General features: G+C 54.5%; 1 long non-coding RNA gene across 1 annotated transcript; it reads left to right on the top strand.

Moving 5' to 3' along the window:
- The first annotated feature begins 1,175 nt into the window (after positions 1 to 1,175).
- Positions 1,176 to 4,786, top strand: LOC128312419 (uncharacterized). Its single transcript, XR_008291737.1, has 2 exons — positions 1,176 to 3,238; positions 4,227 to 4,786. It is a non-coding gene; the product is annotated as an uncharacterized LOC128312419 (long non-coding RNA).
- Positions 4,787 to 16,165: the final 11,379 nt, after the last annotated feature.

The following is a 16,165-nucleotide window of genomic DNA, read 5'->3' as shown; positions in this document are numbered from 1 at the left end:
TGCCCAGTGACTTTTGCCACCCCCCTGTCCCCGGCAGGGGCCTGCAGGTGGTGCAAGGAGAGTTAGGGTGGGCGTGCACGTTTTGTAGCATCTCAGGGTGGGGACCAAGTGGGGGCCATCGGCATCCTAGGCTGGCAGCACCACGATACATTCAGTGGGCAAGTGAGAGGGGGCGAGCCTCTTGTCCCCTCCCCACCCAGGTGCCAGGTGCACTCCAGCATGGAGGTTGCAGTTTCTCTGGGGTCATGGGTCCTCCGTGGATCGGGGAAGTGGGCCTACGAGGAGGAGTTTCCCTGCCCCTGCCCAGGGCACCCATGTTTGTCCCGGGACTGGCAGCCAGCAGGCCATGCACGCGTGGATGCCCAGTCATGGCAGGGCCCTGGACCCCTGTGAGGGTCTGCACTCCCCGCCCCCCCCCCCCCCCCCCCCCAGGTATCCTGATGCCTGAGCGAGCACAACATTCAGTAGCAAACAAAAACATGATAGGTCCGGAAAGGGAGGCCACAGAAGAAAGGAAAATGTTTTTTATGTCTTAAGTACTTTTAACGGCCCAGTTTCTCTCTTTTGAATAAAGGCCCGTATCTTCATTTTGCACCAGGCACCACAGATTTGAAAGCCAGTCCTTCCCCCACGGCTCCTAGTGTCCCCACCCCACACTACACCCCAAGTGTCTCTGAGGAAATTCCCGTCTCTGCGGGATGGAAAGGGAAAGCCCTGGGAGAGGCATGCTGGCCCTGACTCGAGGCCATCCATGGACCTGGGTGGTACAGCATTTCTAGGCCATTCCGGCTCAGTGTCGTCAAGCAGTGGAAACCTGGGGAAACTGAGGCACAGTGACGAAGAATGACTGAACGGACTCTGCACGCAAGCTTGCAAGCCAGGGTTGGACTAGGGGTTTCTGTCAGCTCAACGCAAAGTTAGCTGACGGCTGTGGAATACTCAGAGGACAGCCTGAGACAGAGAGAATGCTGGGCTAGGGGTCAGACAGAGCTGGGGTGAAGGCTCGGCTAGGCCCAGTCAGGCCAGTGCTCTTTCCTTGCCGAACCTTGATGTGCTCATCTATTTAATGGGAGTGAAACCCGAGGTCCCTAGGACCAAGCTTAATCCAGATAATGCACGGGGGACTCACATGCTGTGGTGCCCCACCTGGATACGAGATGTCCTCACCCCACACAGCCACCAAGTACTGGTGTTTGCTTCACGGATTTGCCCATTTCACCTTCACGCTTGGGTATGTTTCGGTGCGTCCCCACCGTCTGTCCGGGGATGTGAACACCCAGAGGGCCCAAACCACGTCTGTTTAAGTCCCTCTGGGTCCTGGGTGGAGTAGATCCTGGCTTAACAAGAACCTTGAACAGGGAGGGAGGTGATGTTACTGCTCCCTCACCTGGAGCAGGCTTCTCTGTTTCAACTCCATAAACTGTGAAGGCGACAAAGCCCTTTCTGTATTTTGCGAGAGATACAGTTTGCAAATGATCTCATTACCCCCGCAGCCATGAGCAGAGTTATGTCGGGCCTTTCTAACAAGTGGCAGTAAAACATTTTATAGGCCCCTCTGCCCCCCTCCTTCCCCCACCGTGTAATTTGCTCTGTTTGGGGTTGAACTTGGTGTTTTCCCTCTTTCCCTTCTCTTTCTCCTTGCACTTTCTCTCATGTTAATTATATTAGTTGCCATGGAAACAGTGATGTCATTGGCACGGGAGCGCTCAATGACATCCAAAAGCACAGTTTATAGCATGGCTTGAAATTTATTCCATGGCTCGCAGCCTTGAGGGGGGTTATATGGCGATTATATCGCGGGCACCATCTGGGCGCGAGGGTGGGAAGGGGTGGAGAGTAGCTGGGCTGTGGGGTGCTTCCCACAGCCCCAGATATTGGGGGGCCGTTCCATTTGGACACCGTGGAGGACACCTTGGGTACCGTGAAGAACTGTCTCTTCTTGGCTTTTGCCAACACTCGCTACCTCACAGCACCCCGCCCCACGTTTGTCCCCATTTTAGGATTTCAGAACCCTGCATGGGGCGGTCTCAAAAGTGCTTAACACAAGGGCGGGGTGTGTGTGTGTGTGTGTGTGTGTGTGTGTGTGTGTGTGTGCGCGCGCGCGCGCGCGCGCGCACCCGCTCGCACATGTGCTTGAAGCATCAAACCATGCTGTTAGTATGAAACTGTGATCCGCAGCGTGCAGCGCACGTTACTTCACACACACGGCTCGCATACACATGCACACACTTATTTGCCCATCTGTACTTCATTCTAGAAGGTGCAGTGGCATGCACATTACTGAGTTTTGTGCCAGAGCCCCCATCCTCCACAGCTCACTTCTGGAGCTGCAGGGGCGGGGTGGGGAGCAGGGCCGCGTCCGGAGACAATGCGGTTGCGGTCGGGGGGTCGGAGCGCCGCGTGCATACCCTTGCAGGGAGATGCGCCAGGTGTGGGCCTGGCGAGCTCGCCCCCGGGCTGGGCCTTCCGTTATTCGGTGGGAGGCCTCCGTGTCTCGATCTGACACCGAGCAGACAGGCCCCGAGGCGGGAGCCACTCGGCAGGGTCCCCTCTTCCTCCCTGGGGACCCGTGGACGTGTTTTTCAGTTCCTGTGCTAAGTATCACCTTGAGTTTGCCGAGGGAGCGCGGCAAACAGCGCGCAGAGCTAAAGGGGACCTCCAGGTGTTCCTCATCAATTCTGGAGCTCTTGTGTCTCAGATCAGAAGCATGAAGGGCGCTCTGGGAAGGCCCACTTGGAAGAGCAGGAGAGGAGGCACTGTAGGGCGGAGGCCACCGGTTTGGGAATCAGGGGTGTCACTCCAAACAGCGTCAATGCAAACGGCAAATTATTCGCCTCAGAAGCGGAGTTCGAGGTGGGAACTTAAGGCATCACCTGCCCTAGGGCTGCAAATAGTGACAGCTGGCCTCTCGCGGCACCTCTGAGTCCTGCCTGTCTCTGTTTCGATTCCCCCTCCTGGTGCCCCCAGGACTGCAGGGAGCGCCCGCTCCGCCTTCAACTCCACTTTGTTCCAAAAAAATGTCACGGGACCGCGTCCAAGTCACGTGCCCATCCACGAGCCAACAACGGTGGCCCGGGGCGGCGTGGCTTCCTCTGATTGGCCAGACCTGGGCCACGCGGCCTCCCCTGGAGCCAGTAAGAGAGAGTGGCCGCAGCAAGCGGGCTGGGACCCTGAGAGCGGAATTGGAGCTGGGCTGGTGGAACCCGGGGCGGTCCCTGAGCTTCTTTCTGTCCCCGTGGTAGGCGTCCCCCCAGAAAGTACTTGTCCCGCTCCCATCAGAGCCTCCAGGGGTCACTAGGCCTCAACCTCGTCTGTCACGGGGACACCGAGATGAGTCTGCCATCGCCCTGCCCCGCCCTGCCCTCAGCCCCCTGCTAGCCCCGGGGGGTCACCACCAGAACTGCTGAAAAAAGATAGGAGCCTCCACTGGAGGAGCCCGAGGGCGCTCCAGGCCCTGAAGCAAGTGTGGAGTACCGATCAGATTGGACCCAAGTCCGGGGGAGGACGAGGAGGAGGAGAAAGGGGGCGAGGTGGACGCAGGAAGAGAGAAAGGCCTGTGCAAAAGCAGATGCGTGCAAGGGCACAGCTTAGGGAAACTGAGTCCCACATGCAATCGTAGTAATAGCAGTAACAGACGCTCTGCTCTGGGCTAAGGGGTCCAGCTTTGTGATGACCAGCTTTACCACGGGCCTATGAGACAGGTGCTAGGAAATTAGTCCCTGGCACTTAGGAAGCCCCATATAAATGTTTGCTATGATAATAATAGTAATAGGGAGCCATGGATGATTTTAGCAAGGGAGAGAATAAGATTGAGGGATTGGGGTAAAAGGGAAGAGAGCAGAGATGGTTTAGAGCCACAGTGGTTCTCAACCAGGGGTGATTTATCCCCCAGGGGAACATTTGGCAATCTCTCCAGACGTTTTTGGTTGTCACAATTTGGAGGGAGAGGCACTACAGTCATCTAGCGGGTAGAGGCCAGGGATAGTGTTAAATATCCTGCAGTGAGCAGGACAGGCCCCACCACCCCACCACAAAGAATTATCTAGCCCAGTGTCCATAGGTCTGAGGTGGAAAAATCTGGGTTTGGGTTAAATATGGGGGCTGATGCAGAATACAATAGGGCTTGTCAGAGGAGGCTGTGAACAGGACAGTGGCCCTGGGCTGGCCAAAGTCTGGCAGAACTTCACCCCCCACCAAATGGGTATCCTCCCTTCCCGATCTGCTAGCTGGTGGGGGTCCATGGCGCAGAAGGTGCTGGCGGGGAGAAGCATGTCACCCAGAGATCTGCAGGCCCTGGCAGACGGCGGGCCACAGTGACGCTTGCTCCAGCTGCGTGCACCTCTGAATCAAAGACCCAGCAGGTTCCTCGCGTGGGGGCAGATGTCCTGTATTGATGTGCCACTTGCCACTTGGAGCCCCCAGCCTGGAAACGTGGAAGCCTGGCCACTCGCAGATCGCCAAGCCCAGTCCTCCGAGTCAGAAATGTTGATTTGTTTCAGTAACGTGAGCATGGGGGAGGGTGGGGCGGAAGAGAGGAAAGTGAGCAAGAGAGACAGTGAGTCAAAAACCATGAAGCTGACTGAGACAGAGACTGGGAGAGACAGACACACTCAGCAGGAGAACCACCGAGAAAGAACAAACAACACAGAGAGGCTAATAATACTAAGGGATGGAGCCCGAGATGGAAGGACACAAATTAAGAGCAGGGAAGAGACACAGAGAGAGAAAACCAGACCGAAGAGAGCCAGATGGATTGAGATTAGCAAACAATAAAAATAAAAATAAATAATAAGATCGAGGAAGAGCAAAAGAAAGATTGAGTAGAAGACAAGACGGGGAGAGTGAGCAAGACAAATACCTCCTCCCAAGCCCCATGGTCCAGAGCCCAGAAGCTCTCCAAGGCTTTGCCATATTTTAGCCATGAAACCGGGAAACTGGGGCAGCTTTCTCACTGCAGGTCCGGGACGAGCAAGCCTTGTTCGCATTATTGCTGGCATCCCCTGCGAACTGGACATTAGCCAACAGGAAATTCCTGGGAGAAATCTTTCCACTCAGAGTCTTTTAAAACTTTTTATTTATTTATTTTAATTCCCCCCCCCCTTTTTTTTTTCAAGGACGAACAAAAAAAGAGTGAGGTGGGAAAGGGGGAAGAAAGGAAAAAAGAAAAAGAAATGATCCACCTGGTATAAGAAAAACTTATCTGGCAACAGCCCCGGCCAGGCCAGGGGAAGCTCGGGATCCATTGTGTCCGTTGTGTCCATTCTTCCTCTGGAAGGATTTATGACCTCACACTCCCATGACATCACAATGCGTTGCCATGGCTCCTGCTTTATTATCGTAAACAAAGAGCTGTTCCTTGGGACACTGGCCGTCTGAGCAGGAGGGGGAGAAAGAAGGCTCTGTGTAATGTGTTTTCTTGGGAAGGCAGCTTGTTCGGAAGTCTGAAAAGCTGCGAAAATAGTTGTACACAGTTCTCTGCGTGTAGCCTCTGGACAAGGTTAGGACGGGGACAGAGGAATGAAGTCAGCTCTCCGCTGGAGGACCCTCGGGCTCTGTGTGTTCTCACCGCCAAAGAGCGGCTTCCTGGGTTTCCCTCACCGCTCAGATAAAAGCTTTCATTCATTCGTCAAAAATGCATTGAGCACCTACTACGTGCTAGGCGCTGGCAGATTCTGGTTTCTAGATGGGCGAGACGCAGGCCCAGGCCCTGCCGCTTGCAAAAACCCGGCAGAGAAGTCACCAGGAATGTGTATAGAGTTGTAATCTGGGTGAGGATGAGAAGGAAATGAGGATGAGAAGAATGGGGGAGGAAGCTACTTGGATGAGCAATCCAGGAGGGCCTCTCTGAGGAGGTGATGTTTTAGACAAGACCTGCAGGAAGAGAAGGGGTCGACGGTGAAGAGTGGGAGCAGGTGACAGGGCCCTAAGCGAGGACAGCCGCTCCAGGCTGTGACTGTCAACATTTAGGTTCCCACCAGGGGTGTCTTCCCACACATTTTGTAGTATTTCTTTCTGGCCAGCTGACTTCGTGGGGGGGGGGGGGGGGCTTGTAAAGAGGAGTCACTTTTGCTGAGTCCGAGTGAGCCTTCTGAATCCTGGCCACAACAGTGCCCGCCAGCTGCCACTTCCAGACGGCAAGGACGGGGGTCTCAGCCCGGAGCTTGGTGAACACAAAATAGCCAGGAGCAGAAACACCTGTGGGACCCGAGCCCGCTCTCCCTGAGTCAGTTGTGCAGGGAGCAGGTGATACTCTTTAGCCACAGGAAGGAGAGCAGGAAGGGCAGTGGCAGGGAGGAGGGAGGGGAGCCTGTGGGACAGATGTGGGCCCTGCCGGCTGGTCAGGAGACCAGACGGGCAGGCAAGGAGGCCATCCTCCCCACCCGCCTCCCAGGAGGTGGACCTTGAGGGAGCTGGGACTCGACATACAACAGAACGAGAGCCACTAGATCGTCAGCCCGGCCGTGGATTCTGATGGGGACGCAGAGGCCCAGAGGTGGCACAGGAAGCTAGGTACAGAGTTCAGCCCCCACGTTACTGAGTGCCCTGGGGGATCTCACTTCCCGTCTCTGAGCCCATAAATATAAAGAGAAGAATGCACATAAGCACATAGTGTGGCGGCAAGACAGTCGCTCTTGCCTACCCCCGCTTTCCGAAGGACGCGTTTCTGAAACCCTTCCAGGCGCCATGCTTCCAGCGTCTCATGCGTTTAGCTCATTTAACACTCCGGGAAGTCCTACATGGTAGGTGTACCTGTCCCCATTGTGCAGATAAGCAAACCGGGGCCAAGGGGGGGTCGAATGACACGCCCAAGGTCCCAGGGTCAGATCCCAACCCTGCCTGACTTTTTCAAACAAAGCCCATGTTCTCGACCACCGAAGTTTGCCCTGCCAGGAGGCACAGCTACAGTGCGGGTGGGGGTCGGGGTGGGATGTGGCAGAGGGGAGGGCTGACGCCGTGGCTGCCCAAATGGTGGTGACCCTCTGACATGGAGCCAGGAAGGTGAGAACTCTGCAGAGCTGTGAGAGCCGGCCAGCTAGAGTGACGGCATACCAGAGACCCCCAGGACGGCAGGGAGGGGAGGCCATGGCAGACAAGAGAGAACCTCCTCTATATGCTGAGCGATGCTTCCAGACGCAGGAATCTGATTTTTATGTGGGACACGCACGTTAGGCTTCTCCAGAGCAGGGTAAACAAGGCTCAGTTCCCTATGAACTCAGCTGGGTCCAGCTGTTAATAGGAAGGGCATCTGTGTGGGACATCAGGGGACAGGGGGTGGACCATTAGACCGTGCATCCGGACTTTAGAGAAATGTCACATTTAATGGATGCCTGGCCCTGGGCTAAGCACTTGCCTGACCTGGCTTTATTCAATTCACCCATCTTGTCCCGGCTGTGTGTGCCCCTACATAGAAGTAGAATGTCTCTGGGCCTTATTTTCCTTTTATAAGAAACGAGAGGATCGATCTTAATCAGGGGTTGGTAAACTTTTTTCCGTAAAGGGTGAGACAGGAAATATTTTAGGCTTTGTGGGTCACATCATCTTTATCGCAACTGCTCAACTCGGCCACAGTAGCATAAAAACAGCCATAGACAACATGTAAATGACAAACGAGCATGACTGTTCCAATAAAACTTTATTTACAAAAACAGGTGGTGGCACTTCACATCCACTAGGATGACTCCAATCGAAAAGTCAGATTGGGGCGCCTGAGTGGCTCAGCGGGTTAAGCGTCCAGCGTTGGCTCCGGTCATGCTCTCTGGGTTCGTGGGTTCGAGCCCCACATCAGGCTCTGTGCTGACAGCTGGGAGCCTGGAGCCTGCTTCAGATTCTGTGTCTCCCTCTCTCTTCGCCCCTCCCCCACTCATGCTCCACCTCTTTCTGTCTCTCAAAAATAAACTTTTAAAAAAATAACAGCTGGAAAGTCAAATAGTAACAAGTGTTGGTGAAGATATGGAGAAACCGGAATTTCCATACGCTGCTAACGGGAACGCCAAACCGAATAGCTCTTTGGAAAACAGACTAGTAGGTCCTCACAGGGCTAAACGTACAGTTGCCATGTGACCCAGCAATCCCAGTCATATGTATCTGCCCAAGAGAACTGAAAACACATGCCCACACAAAAGCTTGTACACGAATGGTCATAGCAGCATTATTCACAATAGGCAAAAAAGTGGAAACAACCCACACGTCCGTCCAGCCATAAGTGGGTAAACAAAACGTGGTCTGTCCACACCATGGGGTGTTATCCAGACGCGGGAAGGAATGCGGTACTGACACCTGCTAAAATGTGGACGAACCTTGAAGACATCAGGCTAAGTGAAAGAAGCCAGACACAAAAAAACCATAGGTTGTGCGGCTCCCTTTGTTGGATGCGTCCAGAATAAGCAAATCCGTAGAGACAGGAAGTGGATGGGTGGTTAATTAGGGCTAAAGTGGGAAGATTCAAGGGTTGGGGGAAGGGGGTGTTGATAACTGAAGGATATGGGGTTTCTTTTTGAAATGATGAAAATGTTCTAAAATTGATCGTGGTGATGGTTGCACAGATCTGTGACTATACTAAAAGCCATTGAAATGTACACTTTAAATGAATGAATCCCAGGGCATATGAATCATACGTCGATAAGGCTTATTTTAAACGTTTGTTTACTGAGAAAGCAAAAAAAAAAAAAAACAAAAGCCTTGAGGGAAATTTCAGGGGTGAATAGAAGTGTTCCAATAATTGGTTTTCGGTGCCACTTATGTGACTACCTATATTCACAAAAGCATATCATATTTTACACTTAAAATGGGTGAACAAATTTACCTAACTTCTATCTCAATAAAGTTCTTAAAGAAGAAGGGAAAAATACGGGCAGGGGATTGGATTTGGCCCACAAGCCACGATTTGCTGACTGCTTGTCTAATGGTGATCAAATCAGGACTGTTTAGATCCCGAGTAGGCAGTAACCCAACTCAGGCTGGTTTAGGCAAAATGAGGAATGTGTTGATGCACAGAACTGAAAAGTCTAGAGGACATGTGGGCTTCAGGCACTGTTGGATCTAGGTGTGCAAGTATCATGAGAACTCCATATTGCTTCCATTCTCAATTTCCATGAAATGGCTGCCAGCAGCTCCTGTCACATTTTCCTGGGTTCACATCCAGCAGAAAAGATTAAGTAGCCTTTTCCAAAAATCATTGTGTTCCAGTGGTTCTGACTGGGCCACATGCCCAGCAATCAGAGGAATGCAGTGTTCTGGTTGGCCCGTCCGAGTCACATGGCACCACTGGACCCGGAGGATGCATTTAGTATCACCCGAAGCCCAAAGACGGTACAAGGGGTGCCAGGGAGAGGTGGTTTCCTGGAGAATTGGGGTGCAAGTGAGGGGCCCCCACAAAGAAATTTGAGAATATTTTTTTACACCGAATATTACAGCGGATATTTTTGCTTAAGCAGTTCCAAACACCAAAGGAGTTAAATAAACATTGCTAGTCATGTTCTGTCAATGACAAAGCCCCCAAGAGGGAAGACAGCCCGCAGGTCATTGGGAAAGCAAACCCCGCCCCCTCCAGCCCCGGTTCACCTTTGCTCTCAGCATGCAGTTTAACTACCTGCAAGTCAGGACAGAGGGGTCATTTATTCAACAGACGGTTGTTGCAGTCAGCCACACACCCCGTGTCTGTAAAATTCTCCTAGATCAGGAAATGGAAAGGCCTGGAAATTAAGGGGCAGACGTAAGGGCTGCGTAGCAGAGCGTAGGCTGGCTCTCCAGTTCCAGGGGGCAGTGCCCACTGCGGAGATGAGCCAGGCCTCTGGGACAGCAGCAGAGCCTTGAAACGTCTTCTCTGACGCCCGCCGAGCTGCTGTCTTCACCTCCCCGGAAGGGGAAGCAGGGTCAGATCAAGAGGAAATTAGAAATGGGGGTGCCTGGGTGGCCAGTCGGTTAAGTGTCAGACTCTTGGTTTCGGCTGAGGTCATGATCTCGTGGCTCTTGGGTTTGAGCTCCGCACTGGGCCCCACGCTGAGGGCACAGGGGATTCTCTCTCCCTCCCTCACTCTCTGCTCCTCCCCCACTCGTGCCCTCTCTCCTGTCTCTCTCTCTCTCCAATAAATAAAGTAAAAGGAAAAAGTTGTGAACAGCTAGTTTCTCTGGACCTCGGTGTCCAATGAAATCGAGGCCATTTCACTGACTTGTCGCCCCTGCCAAGGCCTGATCGGACCCTGGTCCACTTCTGTACCTGGTGACCTCCCACGTTCCCTCCCCCACCCCCAATCTCCACTCCATCCTACCTGGCTCTTCTGTTCCTTGCGTGTAACCTGCTTGTTCCGGCCTCTGAGCACTTGCACATACTGTTCCCTCTGCCTGAAACACTCCTCCTCTCCCCGAATCTTCCCAAGGCTAGCACTTCTGGATCATTGAGCATCACCTCAGGGAGACCTTCCCTGACCCCTCGTGCCCCCTTGAGCCCCCAGGTGAGCCCCCACCCCAGGTCTCGCTCCCTCACACATCTGGTTTCGCTTTCTCAGCAAACGAGCTCAGCTCCAAGATGCTCAATGAGTGTTTATTTATTGTGCAGAAACAATTCTAGGACAAGTGGGGACAAGGTGCATGCTTGTCCCAAACATGGAGGAAGGCTCAGTGCCAGAAGCTGGGGCCCGGGCTTAGGGTGTCCAGTCTGTCCAGTGACAGCATGGCCTGATTTTCTTTCTTCTTGTTTCTTCCGATGGTTGGTTGGTTCTGAGCCCGTGTCTCCTCCCTCTTCTGCACCTTCCCCCAACACCCAGTAGGGCCTGCCCGCCGCCAGCCACGGTGGGCAGAGGGTCCACACACCTCCCTTCAGTCCTTCCGCAAGCCCTGCCAGCTCTTCCCTCTGCACCTCTGCAAACCAGACTCCCTCCCTCCCCTCCTTTCCCTGCTCATCCTCATCTGGACCCTGCTGTCCCTGCCGTTGGGTCCGTGCCTCTCCTCACCCAAGCACCATTCTTATATTGCCTCTGGGCACCTTGCCTGGCTCCCTGTGTTCAGGCTGATCCTTTTGCCTCAGCACCCTTCCCTGTTTCTCTGACTGGCTCCTGCTAACACTCCCCTTTAGAGTCAGCTCAGCACCACCCCTTTCCGGAAGATGCCCTGCCCCTGCTTTGGGGTGGCTTAGGCGTCTGTTCTGCTTCTCCACCTACTGGGGGCTGTAGCGGCCCTGTCCGCACTGGAGGGAGCGGCCTGCCCCCTGTCCCTCCCCAGCCAGACGTGAACACCTCGAGATCAGAAACGATGTCACCTGTCTTCGCTTTCCTGTGCTGAAGACTGCCTGGCACACAATAGGTGGTCATTAAATGCCTTATCGAATGAATGCAAGAATGCCGTGCAAGTATGCATGTGGGTGCTACGGGGGCAGGGGCTGTGTCCTGTGTCATCCGGGCCTAAGTGTCTGGCCTACGGTGAGCTCTCAATAAATGTTTCGGGAGTGAAGGAATGAAGAGATGAACGAATGAATGGTTCCCTGGAGGCCTAGGGGAGGTTGCCTCCTCCATGAAGGGTGATCAGCTATCCCAGTTTGCCCGGGATGTGGGGCTCCCAGTGTGTAACGTGGGCAAGGCCCAGGCAACCCCGGAAGAGTCGGTCACCCTACCCTACGCGCTGCCTTCATGGCACCTGTGAGACGTGACCCTAGTCAGGCTGCACCAGTCCCGTCTCTTGCTATTGCCACGTATTTTATGGGTTCCTAATCCTTTCACACATTTGTGTCCAGCCTTCGAATTTTGCCAGAGGGCAGACACCGTCTTTCTTTGTGGCCCACGGTAGCCATTCAGGGCTAGACAGAAATGGCCGTAGAAAGATCTCCATCCTTATCATCACTGTTTACGAAGGCCTGTCTAAGCTCTTCACCTACGTTTTCTTCCTTAATTCTTCCCGTGACCACACGAGATAGGTATTTCCTTTCTCGTTTTATAGATGAGGCTCTCAAAGCCCAGAAGGCCAGACCAACCCAAACTTGGGTCACGGGCATACCTAAGAAGGCACAGGATTTGAACCCAGGACTGTCGGAGGCCATAGCCCATGTGTGAGGAGAGGCCGCCCGTCTCCAGCAGCCAGGCCTGGGTCTGTGGGGTCTGGTGGCTTCCTGAGCCCCCCACCCTTCGCCCCTGGGTGCACAGCCAGACGAAAGCCCTCTCCCTCCCCCCCCCCCCCCCGCCCCCGGCATAGAGCCCTGTCTTCCACCTGCTGGTGGAAGGACCTGAGTTCTGGAGAGCAGACAAGAGGCATGACTCCCAAGTGTGGAGAAAACGAGCTGCTGTCCAGCTCTGGAGATGTGACGGGACCAGGTTGGAGGGCCTGGAACCCTCTCCTACTTCTAACTGTCCTGCCATCATCCCATCACACCCAGGAGCAGGCAGAATGGGGCCCCAAGGCCAGAGGCTGGAGTTGACTGCTAGGGCTCCGTAAGAGATGACTGCAGACTGGATGGCTGAAAACTATAGAAACTGTTCTCTCACGTCCTGGAGTCCAGATGTCCAAAATCAGGGTGTTGGCCCGGTCGGTTCCTTCCAGAGGTTTTTCGGGGGACGTCTCCTCCACGCCTCTCTCTTAGCTTCTGGTGGCTCCAGACCACCCTTGGGTTCCTGGGCTTATAGCCGCCTCACTGCCATTCCTGCCTCTTTCTGGCTGTTCTCTGCATCTCTGCGTCTCCCTTTCTTATCAGACACCAGTTGCTGGATTGAGCGCCCAGCCTGAAGACAGGATGACTTCGTCTCAATAGCTTTACCTAATTACATCTGCCCATTTCCAAATAAGGTGACATTCAGAGGTTCCAGGCGGACACGACCCTGGGGACACCTGCTCAATCCTGTCCATCAGCTCGGGTCCTCTGGCCTCTGCTGAAAACCTTCCCTGCTTTCCCGTGCCCTCCCCCTCCCCTGGGACACACCTGCAAGAGGCCACCACACGCCTCCCTCCCTGCCCACCGCCCCCCCCCCCCCCGACCCTCCCAGGCTCCGTGACAAGCCGTGCGTGCTCGCGGGAGATGTGCAGGGAGACCACAGTTGCAGGATCCCAGTGTGAAAAGAAAGAAAGTGCTGACTTAAAACTTGAAGCCCTGACAGATGTAGCACTTTTTAACTCCGCGATGGGCCTGTTGGCACTTGTCAGATCCCAGCATGTTTGCTAATGTGCATTTTCATCAAAGGGATGAGCCTGCTCGGCTCCCGTGTTGGCCCCTCTTGGCTTCCACTTCCTTGGCTTGGTTGGTCCTGCCTATGCTGGTCCCTCCACCCCTGCCTTTGGGCCCCGCCCTTTCCCGATCACTGTCCTTCTCCCTCCCCTCCCCTTTCTCCCCCTCTGGGCCTGGGGCCTCATCCCTAGTCTCTCTCCCAGGGCCCCCACCTCGGCCCTCCAACCCCGCCTCCTCTCTGCCCTTCCAGTTCAGAGAACTAAAGGTCTGTGGAGCCATCAGTGGAAGGGACTGTGCTAGGAGGGAACAGACAGGGCTGTCTTCCCCACTCCCTGCCCCTGCCGGTTGCTCTGTTCTCTGTATCTCTTTCCCCTTCCTTCCCCTCCTCCCTCCTGGCACCTTCTCTCACTCCTGTCTTGCAGGCCAGTTCAACCAACTGTTCCCTGCTTTGTAGCAGACACCCGATTAGGTGCTGGGGACACAGTGGTGAGACGAGGTCGCTTTGTTGCCTCAGGCTCTGCGTGTGCCCTCTCTCTCTCCTTCTTCTTCCTGTGTCACCCCTCCCTCACTCCTCCAGCACCCCCCCCTCCAACCAACTGTCCACTTCGGGCCATGCCCGGCCCCAGCCCCAGCGTCCCGCCTTCCACGGCCCCGCTGGCTTCTTCGCCGCTGGGGCCACGCCAGCCAGGTTGCAGGCCCGGAACAGCTGATGCGTGTGGACAGACAGACGATCCAAAAGGCCCTTGCCCCGTCGGCCCCTGGCCCAGAACTGCTGATCAGCTTGATGTATCTGACTGAACAGGAGCAGTTCTGAGAGGCCGCGCGGCCCTGCGGGCGGCCGGGGAAGGCTGATGTGGGTGGACACATGATCCGGAGCAGAACGCAAAGTTCTCTGGCCCGGCTCTGCGCTGGGCTGGCTGATTGGAATGGACATGTGGGGTCACTGGTTGGCTGGACGCCGGGGGCGCCGAGGGAAAATCGAAGGCGGACGATGCCCAGGTGCTGGAAACCGTGGTAGAAAAGGAAGTCAGGAGTGGGGTCAGGACTGGGCTGGAGGTTTGCTTTTCTGAATCATCGGAGAGGCCAAGAGGAAGGCAGCTCTGGGTTCAAACTCTGGCTCTGTTCGCTGTGGCTGACCCCACCCCTCCCACATCCTCACTATCTATTCTACCCAAATGGCACCTCCAGGCAGGAGACCCCCCCCCATTCCCAGCGCCCAAGATTGGTTCACTGGTGGCCACGCTATCCAGTGACAGACAAGGAGACACGTAGGAAGGTCTGCTGGGGCTCCTGAAAAGCTCTCCTCACAGCTGAGGGGAGGCTGGATGGTCATTGTTGTGTCTGAATGGGATGCTGGGAATGCTGCTGATGGGGGCGAAGTCAACCCCAAGGATGTCCGATCAGGGACGGGAACGAGTCAGCTATGGGCCGCACGCTTACAATGTATGTGCCTTCCTCGGGTTTCTCATCCTGTGAGATGATGGCTTTTCTTTAAAAAAAATTGTTTTAAAGTGTATTTTTATTTATTTTGAGACAGGGAGCTAGAGAGCAAACAGGGGAGGGGCAGAGAGAGAGGGAGAGAGGGGGAGAATCCCAAGCAGGCTCCGTGCTGTCAGCGCAGAGCCCAGTGCGGAGCTCGAACCCACGAGCTGCGAGATCATGACCTGAGCCGAAGTCAAGAGTCGGCCACTTAACTGGCTGAGCCACCCAGGTGCCCTGATAATGACTTTTCTTATTGTTTACGGCCATTGGAGCCCGTCTAAGTTGTGTCATAACTGCAGCCTAAAGCATCCTGAATAGGCGAGCACAGTGCCTAATTTCTCCGAGCGTCCTTGGAGGTCATCATGCCTGTGCCCTGGGGTTGCCCTGGGAATTCATGAAACGATGCGTTCAGCACAGTGCCTGGCACGTAGGAAGCACTTGGCAAGCATCGCATTTATTACTCACGTAGCAATACAATAGAGTTAACGCATTATTTACAGTCAGTTATGTGTGGCATAATGTGATTATAGTTCTTGGTCCCTCTGGGGGTGGGAAAAGCCATGTGACTATTCTCACGGGCTGACCCCCTTTCTACCACCTCCTGGTACCTGTGTGGCCCCTGGTTTTGTCCGTGTCACCCTCTGCCAGCTCACCCAGGCTGTCGGTGCTCCCGCAGGGCTGGTAAAACGCTACGTCCCTCTGGCAAAGCTGCCTGGACTCCTAGGGACCAGGCTCTCTCTCCTGTCACACACAGCCATTCCCTCCCAGGCGCCCACAGGCCACCTGGAGAGGGGAGCTCGTGACACCAAAATCATCACCCGGCCCCTTTAGGATGGGTGCAGCCTGGAGCCACTCTTTCTCTCTGGCTCTTCCAATGTGATGAATTCTTTCGGGGAAGAGGTGTACATAACTCCCCCTGCACGCTGGCTGTCACAGGGCTTTCCCGCAAGTCCTAAACACGCGGTTCTGTGTTTGAGCCCCAGTGGCAGACAGAGGCTTACCTTGGCCATGCGTGAGAAGGAAAGAAAGAAAAAAAATATATTAGCAAAGATATGGGGGAATCGGAGCCCTTGGGCATTGCTGCTGGGGATGTCAAATGCGCAGCCGGCGTGGAAAACAGGAGAAAGTTCAATAGAGAATTGCCCTCTGACCCAGCAATCCAGTTTCCAGGTGTCTCTACCCAAGAGAGTTGAAAACATGTCCACACAAAAACCTGTACGCAAATGTTCAGGGCATTATTTATAAGAGCCCGAAAGTGGAAACAACCCGATGTCCATCAGTGGATAAATGGATTGACTAAGCGCATATCCAGACATGGAATAGTACGTGGCAGTAAAAAGGAACAAAGTATTGTTACATGTCACCATGTGAATGAACCTCAGAAACGTGAGGCTAAATGAAAGACGCCAGTCCCCAAAGGTCAAATATACTGTGATTCCATTGATTTGTGATGTCCAGAATCGGTAAATCCATAGAGACAGAAAGCACATTAGTGGTTGCCAGGGGCTGGTTGGAAGGAGGAAGGACAGGGTGGGGGTG

Source organism: Acinonyx jubatus, chromosome D3 (genome assembly GCF_027475565.1).
Source record: "Acinonyx jubatus isolate Ajub_Pintada_27869175 chromosome D3, VMU_Ajub_asm_v1.0, whole genome shotgun sequence".
NCBI lineage: Eukaryota > Metazoa > Chordata > Mammalia > Carnivora > Felidae > Acinonyx > Acinonyx jubatus.
Note: the sequence above shows the minus strand (reverse complement) of the source record. Positions and strands in the feature narration are given on the sequence as shown.